At 40.0% G+C, this 8607-nt stretch overlaps 1 protein-coding gene and 1 pseudogene across 1 annotated transcript in view; one reads left to right on the forward strand and one right to left on the reverse strand.

Annotated features, from left to right (window-relative positions):
- CNST (consortin, connexin sorting protein) overlaps positions 1–8607 on the reverse strand; it is a 170608-nt gene that overhangs the window by 155149 nt on the left and 6852 nt on the right. The gene's annotated exons all lie outside the window — the stretch shown is intronic.
- On the forward strand, positions 109–5924 carry LOC102829753 (annotated as a pseudogene).

Raw genomic sequence — 8607 nt, forward strand, 5'->3', positions numbered from 1 at the left:
TTCTCTCATGTAAACTATCATATAATTCACAATAAAACATGAAAATATATATACCCTGTGAGTATATCATCATATGAAGTCACGGTCAACAGTGACTCTAAAGCAAAGATGAGAAGGTAAGGGAGTAGGGAAATTAAGATTACTGGAAACAGAGCCACCAATCTAGATCAGACTGTTGACACATTAAGAAAAATTTAACGAATGTCATGGCATAATTTGTGTAGAAATTGTTAAATGGGAACCACACCTGCTGTGTAAACTCTCACCAAAACCAAAGCATTATTTTAAGACAAAACAAAAAAGGTGGATCAAAAGAAGGTTAGAAATTGCTTTGAAATTTGTTGATGAATTTGGATTAAGCTCTATTATTCAGAGGTGTCCTGGTGGGGTGCTGGAGAATAAGCACTGAACTGCTAACCTCAAAACCAACAGCTGATCCTCGAAAACCCTATGCAGCAGTGTTATGAGTCAGAACTGACTCAATTGCACTTAACAAGAACATCATTTACAAACTCTATACAAAATCACTATGAGTTGGAACTGATTGGCCAGCACTTCATAACAACATAACATAACCAGAAAAAATAAAATTGGCAATTCAAACCCACCAACCGCTCCTTGGAAACCCTAGTCACGATGAGTCGTGGAATCAACTCAAAGACACTTAGCAACAACAAGGAGCAGCCATGTGGTGCAGTGGCTGAGAGCTCAACTGCCACTTGGAAGGTCAGATGTTTATGAGCAGTCCATTTTTATAAAGATTTACAATCTTCAGAAACACTATGGGGCAGTTCTATCCTGTCCTACATGGGACCTATGTAGGAATCAACTCAGCAGCAGTGGGTTTGTGAAAAACTAATTTCATAATCATCTAATAAGCATAGTTTTTACAAATTTCCAGTCCTTTCTGCATCTGAGTTGAATCTGGGTAAGGAAATCATGTCAGTCACTGAGCATGAATCCTTATAAGACTCAGTTTAAGTCAATCTTTTTTACAAGTGAAAAAAAAGTCTAAAAGAATCTGTGTTGTTTCATTAGGCAAAAACGAACTATTTGGTCTCAATAATTAAATTCACTTTCTCAAAGGTCCTGAATGGAAAATCTTAAACAAAGACTTTCAATTCATCTGAAGATTCTTTTTGGAAGTTAGTTGAACAGAAGAGAGAAACAGCAAACAAGGACTATGAACCACAGGGTTGGCAGTTCAAGCCTACCAGCCCAATGAATGAGAGAAAGATGGGGTTTTCTGCTCCTGCTAAGATTTACAGCCTCTGTAGGGACAATAAAGAGTTGCAACCACCTGGACAGCACTTAACAATATACTCTCAAATGAAGCCTGGTGGCATACTAAGTCCCAGGCTGGGGTGCTTGCCACAAGGTCAACAGTTCAAAGCCACTAGCTACTACAAGGGAGAAAGAAGAGTCCTAGTGGCACAGTGGGTTACACAGCTGCACTGCTAACTTGTTGATCCCAGAGGGGGTCTGGCTTGGGAGAAAGAGGGGACTTTCTGTTCTGTAAAGGAGCACATGGTTACTATGAGTTGGAATTGGCTCGATGGGGGTGGGTTACACACTCAAACATCCAGAAACAGCATTCCAGCACTTATCAATGAAGGTACTTTACAAGGTTACTTTGCCAAATTAGAAAACCATGCCACTTAATTCACTAAGTTTTCAAAATGCAACAAAGGGAGAAAAATACAATTATTTAGTCAGGTTTAGTTTTCCAAGAAAAACAGGCTCAATACTCTCCTAAAAGAATTTGGTAAATGTGAGAATTAAAAATATTATAATTTGTAAAATCTTCTAGAAATTGTCAACTAAAATGCCAAACGCCCAAAATGTCAGTAAGTGAGGGTGGCTAAAACTGTAACTTAGTGCTTTAGAACCCTTAGTAGAGCGTCTGAGGGAAAAATAATCTTGATTTGTCAGTTCCTGACAGACACACACTACCTTTCCTTCCCACATGGCTAATGATGATGAAAAACAGGAAGTCCTAGGGTAGAGTGGTATGAAGGCAAATACTCTATCGCTGAAAAAGGCTAACAACCGGAAACTCAAAATTTAAACTAAAACCATTTAAAGTATATCAAGCTTTTAAAAGATTTCTGGGTGTTTTGTTTTGTTTTGTTTTTTTGATGGTGTATTTCCTTAAAGAATACTACAAACAATTTCAAGTGCTTGAAAAACAAAAGAATTCCCTAGTTGAAAGGAAATATAATTTCCCTCATGGGAATTAAGTCCTCAGAAAAGAAATTCTATATTAATACAAATATGCAAAATCCTAAACTGAAGAGAATGTGCCACAATAGAGTCAAAATGCATTAACTTCTCAATAAACATGTAATTCTTGAAAAGGTCACTGGAACTTATAAGAGCTTGCTCTTCATTAAAAAAAAAGAAAATTCACAAGCTACTATTCTTTCTCAAATAACAAAAATTAAAATTTGCTAAGACTAATTTGTGGAGAACTTCCAGCAAGATGGTGGACTAGGCAGAGGTACTACATGGATCCTCTATAACCAATATAAAAGAGACAAAATACAATAGACACAGATAAAAATTCTGGTACCATGAAATTCAGAAGAAAGGTTGAGAGATGGATGGGATGCCTGGGGGCGAGGCTGAATAGGGACAGTGAGAGAGGAAGACTGACTGGTGAACAGCTAGTCAGACATGGCTCAAACATCTTGTGAGCAGCTCTGGAAGCGGAGGGAGGCCCAGCAGAGCACATTAGAGTGGGAGATGGAAAAGGTACAATTTCTTTTTCCCCATGCTCCCTCAGTGACCAGCTCCCATCCTCATTCACCTCCAGTGCAGACCCTGCTCTCCTAGAGTTCAGAGCCACAAGGTTGGGAGCCACGCAAGTGTGAGTTGGGGGCCGGCTGCACTACATGGGTGCACCACTTTGGTGCCTGGTTTCAGGTGGTTGTGGGTCCAGACCTACAAAACCCACAGAGCCACCAGACCAGCATTTAACCAGTCACCCTGCACCCAGCTTCCCTGCGGTCCTAACAAACACTGAAACCAGTTCCATCAAGTGCCCCCACAAACTACTTCTGGATTGAGTGCCCTGAACATAGATAACACCGAGGTCAACAGGAATTGCATCTAGAGTCAAGAACTCTTCTGTCACATCCCTTTCACAATCACCTTGTGAGCTCCTTGAACTGCAGGTGCCCATTAGAGATTTCTGCACTCCAGGCCCAACAACTGCCCTGTTTCTACAGATACGAAAACCCCACAATGCCCCAGGGACACAGACAATTTTAGCTCACACAAAGAAATAAGAGAGAAAGGTGCAAACAGATAACCAAGATGCAGACACCAAAAACATTTCTGAAGAAAAAAAGGTAATGGAACTAACTGAAAAAGAGTTAAAAAATGATATTTTGGTAATTTCAATAGAGTGACAGAAACATCAAAGAAAGAAGGACACAGAAAAAAACTTTAGAATTCAGGAAAATGCTACAGGAACAAACTGACAAAATAAATGGAAATTTTTAAACAATACAAAGCCTACAATTAGAAGTCCAGAGATTAATAATAAGTTCTCAAAAATGGACAATACACTGAAAGAACAAAGGAGAAGATTTGAAGCAATGTAAGCCTGAATTAGTGAGCTTGAAGCTAAATCTCTCAAAAATAGTATGCTAAAAGAACAATCAGAAAAAAAAAAGAATTAAAAAATCTGAAGAAAACATAAGAGTTATTATGTAGGACAAGAACAACTGGTGATTGGAATTCTAGAACAGGCGCAGAGAAAATTATCGAAGAAATTTGGAAGAAAACTTCCCTAACATCAGGAAAGATGAGAAGATAAGCATACAATAAGCTGAACAAACCCCAAACAGGAAAGATCCCAAAAGAAAAACAATAAGACATATCATAATCAAACTTTCCAAAATCAAAGATAAGGAAAGAATCCTGAGAACAATTCAGGAAAAACAATGTTGCCTACAAAGGAGAACCAATTCAGACTAAACTTTGTTTTCTCAACAGAAACCATGCAGGCAAGAACACAATGGGTTGACATATACAAAACTGAAAGAAAAAAGCTGCCAACCAAGAATAATATACCCAGCAAAGTTGTCCCTCAAACACGAAGGCAAAATTAGGACATTTCCTGATAAACAGAAATTAATTTGTAATGACAAAACTAACTTTACAAAAAATGCTAAAGGGTGTTCTTTGGAATGAGAACCAACAGAAGCAGACAACAACCTGAGATTACCACACATAAAAACAACACCTAGGTATCAATCCAGATACAGAAGTATGTAAAGTAAAATAGGAGTCCAGTATGGTGCTGTGGGTTAATGCGCTAGACTGCAAGGTCAGTTTAAACCACAAGGTTGGCAGTTCAAGTTTACCAGCCGCTCCGCAGAAACCCTATACAGGGTCGCTATGAGTCAGAACCAACTCCACGGCACTTAACAACAAAGTAAAACAAACCTAGGAGACTGACAATAGGGAATCAGAGATATCAGTGTATAATGAAGTCAACTACAAAGCAGAAAGAGGGACTAGTGTAGAAACAGAACTTTCAAATGGCAAGGAAGTCAAGTAGATTTCAAGACAAAACAGACTGTTTTAAGCAGGGGGGAAAAAAAATCAACAAATTACAGGGTAACCTGTACACCAAAATAAAAAAGAATACAATCAGATAGATTTAGTAAACATTAACACCACAGAAATGAAAATGAAACCCACAAACAAAATGAACTCACATAGAAAAAACTATATGGCTGAATCCAACAGCGCCACAAAAAAATACACAAAACTGACAGCAATCAATTCATACCTATTGATAATTACACTGAATGTAAATGGCTTAAATGGACCAGTCAAGAGACATAGCAGAATGAATACGAAAACAGGAACCTTCAATATGCTTTCTGCAAGATGTATACCAAAAAGATCGAGATAGTCTAAATGCCCATCAACAGAAAAATGGTTAAACAAACTTCAGTACATACAATGGGATACTACAAAACATTAAAGAATAATAAAGTCTGTGAAATACCTCACAGCATGGTTGAACCTGAAGGACATTATGATGAATGAAATTAGTCCATCACAAAAGGGCAAATATTGTATGTAAAACCAATACTGATAAAAGAAGAGGCTTTCTTGGTAGTGTGTCAGTCACTGAGCTGCAAGTCTGGTGGGTGTGCACCGAGCCCTGGCCCAGGCTCTGCACCCAATGCTGCGCAAATGCTGAACACACCCTGGCCAGGACAATGGTGAAGTATTTCCTGGGACCAAATGTTCGCCACATTCTGACAGCTGTACCCGAATCCCTACAGCAGACATGTTTTGATGGAGGGCAAGGTACACCGGGAGGTGATCCCTGACCAGAAGCTCCTTCCCGGTGACTCCTGACTAAGATGCTCCACTGGACCGAGCGACTGTTTCCTGCCAATGTTGTTCACTCAGTGTACATCCTGGAGGACTCTATTGTGGACTCACAGAATCAGACCACGATCACCTGGAACACATCAACCATGCCCAGCTGATGGCGATGGAGGAACACTGTGTTTACTGTGTGAACTCTGATAACAGCAGCTAGACCTAAGTCCACAGGGAAGCCTGGGTCTCCTCAAGCTTGTTTGGGTCTCCAGGAATCTTGTCTGGCCTGGTTTAAAAGCAATGTGACCAAAAACTATGATGAAACTGCCAAGGAAGCCAAGGAAAAGGCGAAGGAGATGGCACTGGCAGCAACAGAAAAGACCAAGGACCTTGTCAACAAATTAGCCACCCAGAGACAGTAGCAGCAGCTACAGTTTGGGCCCTTCCCACCCACAACTGCCACTCCACACCTCACAATCCAGCTCCAACCCCTCGGACCTATTACCAATTTGTTTTCTTATCGAAATCAACTTCTGGTTTGGCATCTACAGGACACGCAGCACAGTACCTAAATCTGTGCCAGGCCTGCTTATTTCCCCACTGGGCACCTGAGGCACCCAGGGTCACAGTGTGCTGGTGAAAACATCAGACTATAAGCTCCATAATAAGACAAGGATGTGTTCTTGCTCTCTCTCTTTATTTCTCTTGGATGTGCTTCAAGTACCTGAAACAATAGCTAGCACTTATTATTGCTGTTGTTGTTAAGTGCTGTCAAGTCAATTCCGACCCATAGCGACCCTGTACAGGAGCAGCTGGTGAGCTTGAACCACCAACCTTGCAGTTCAAACGGCTTTGCAGTCTGACACATTAACCCACAGCACCACACCCGCATATATTAGGCACTCAATAAATACTTGTTGAATTCAATTAAAAAGAGAGAAAGAAAAGGTTTTCTTAAAATACACACAATCTTATGATGGCTGGGGGGTAGTAAAGGGCTAGAGTGTAGAAACATGTTAACAGTGACAGGGCAGACAATATGCAACAAGAAGGAGGTTAGCAGAGGAAAGATGAAGGCAGCTGGAGACACAGAGAGGAATGCAACAGTTAAAGTGTATAGAGGTAAATACTGTTAACTCTTGGTACATGGAAGGGATTGCAACAATGTAATGAAGCATAACATAGGATTTGTTGAAGGAAAAACTGATGATCTGCTTTGTAAAACCATCACTCAATTCACAATACAAAGTTGGGGGGAAAAAAAGACTAATTCGTGGAATCCTGGTTTGGTGCTGTAGGATAAGCATTGAGATGCTAACCACATTGTTGGTGGCTCAAACCCACCAGTCACTCCTCTGATACCCTATACAGAGTCGCTATGAATTGGAACCTAGTAACAACAGTGAGACTAATTTGTAGGAAACTCTTTATTTTCTTTCTTACTCAACTAAAATGCTGCCAAATGGATAGCACTCTAGATTAAAATACAAATGAAGATACTATTATGTTCCTATATGACATGAGTACATCAGTCAGGAAAGGCACACATCTGTTAACCACTCCTCAATTCTGCTTTTAATCTTCTTGTACACCCCATACCGTTTATACTGTAGCATATTTACAATGCCAGATTTTACAGGGGGAAGTTTTGTTTATTAATCAAGTAATTTAAAATTTCTTTTTACACAGCAGACATGTTTTTGTATTAATCCAAAAAACCCACTGGCATGGAAGTCAATTCAGTCTCATAGCAACCCTAGGTAGGATCTCCAAGGTTGTAAATCTTTACGAGAGCAAAAAGCCTCATCTTTCTCCTAAGAAGTGACCTGTGGATTCATAAGGCTGCATTACAGTTAGCAAGCCCAATGAGCAACCCACTACACCACCAGGGATCCTTGCATTTCATATTATTTTTGTTAAGCGCCATCAAGTTGGTTTCAATTCATAGCAACCCTGTACAGAGTTTCCGCGGCTGATGGGTTAGAATCTTGTTGTTCAAATCAAGCTTGCGGTCTAGTACTGATCTGACAGCGCTATACCAGGACTCCATTTCTTGTATTGCTGTTGCTGTTAAATACCACCGAATCGGTTGCAACTCAAAGCATCCCTCTACAGAATTTCCAAGGAGCAGCTAGTGGGTTTGCCCTTGTGGTTTTCAGCCCATTGTTTATTTTACAGTGCCATATTCAGAGTCTTGTATTAGACAACTCTAAAGTTTAATTAGTCCTTCGGGGTAACTTTGACATTATATAGATTTAATTCATAAGGTTTAGAGTGACTAAATATTCAGAAGATGTTCATCATTCCTTCTTCCTAGTCTGTCTTTGGAAGCTCATCTGAAACCTGTCCACTATGGGTGACCCTGATGGTATTTAAAATACCCGTGGCATAGCTTCTAGAATCACAGCAACTCACAAGCCACCACAGTACGACAAACTGACAGACAAGTGGTTGGAGCCCACCAGCTGCTCTGTGGGAGAAGGATGAGGCTTTCTGCTCCAGCAAAGATTAAGTCTTAGAAACTTAATCACTGAAAACCTTATGAATAGCAGAGAAACACTGTCAGATATAGTGCTGGAAAATGAGTCCCTCAGGTTGAAAGGCACTCAAAATGCAACTGACTCCTCAAAGTAGAGTTGACTGTGATGACACATATGGAGTAAAGCCTGCGGGACCTTCATTTGCTGATGGGGCACAACTCAAAATGAAGAAAACAACTGTAAACATCCATTGAAAATCGGAACATGGAATGTATGAAATATGAATTTGGGAAAATTGGAAGTTGTCAAAAATGAAATGGAATGCATAAACATCGATATCTTAGGCATCAGCGAGCTGAAATGGACTGGTATTGGCCATTTTGAATCTGACAAACACATGGTTTACTATGCCGGATATGGCATACTGAAGAGGAATGGTGTTGCATTCATTGTCAAAAGAACATTTCCAGATCAGTCATGAGGTACAATGCTGTCTATGATAGGGTAATATCCATGAGCCTACAAGGAAGCCCAGTTAATACCACCATTATTCAAATTTACACACCAACCACTAAAGTCAGTGAGGATGAAATAGAAGAATTCCACCAATTTCTTCAATCTGAAATCGATCAAATATGTAATCAAGATGCAGTGATCCTTACTGGTGATTGGAATGCAAAGGTTGGGAGCAAAGACGAAGGATCAGTAGTTGGAAAATATGGCCTTGGTGATAGAAATGATGCTGGAGAACGCATGATAGAATTCTGCAAAACCA

This window comes from Chrysochloris asiatica, unplaced genomic scaffold (assembly GCF_000296735.1).
Source record: "Chrysochloris asiatica unplaced genomic scaffold, ChrAsi1.0 scaffold00165, whole genome shotgun sequence".
Lineage (NCBI taxonomy): Eukaryota > Metazoa > Chordata > Mammalia > Afrosoricida > Chrysochloridae > Chrysochloris > Chrysochloris asiatica.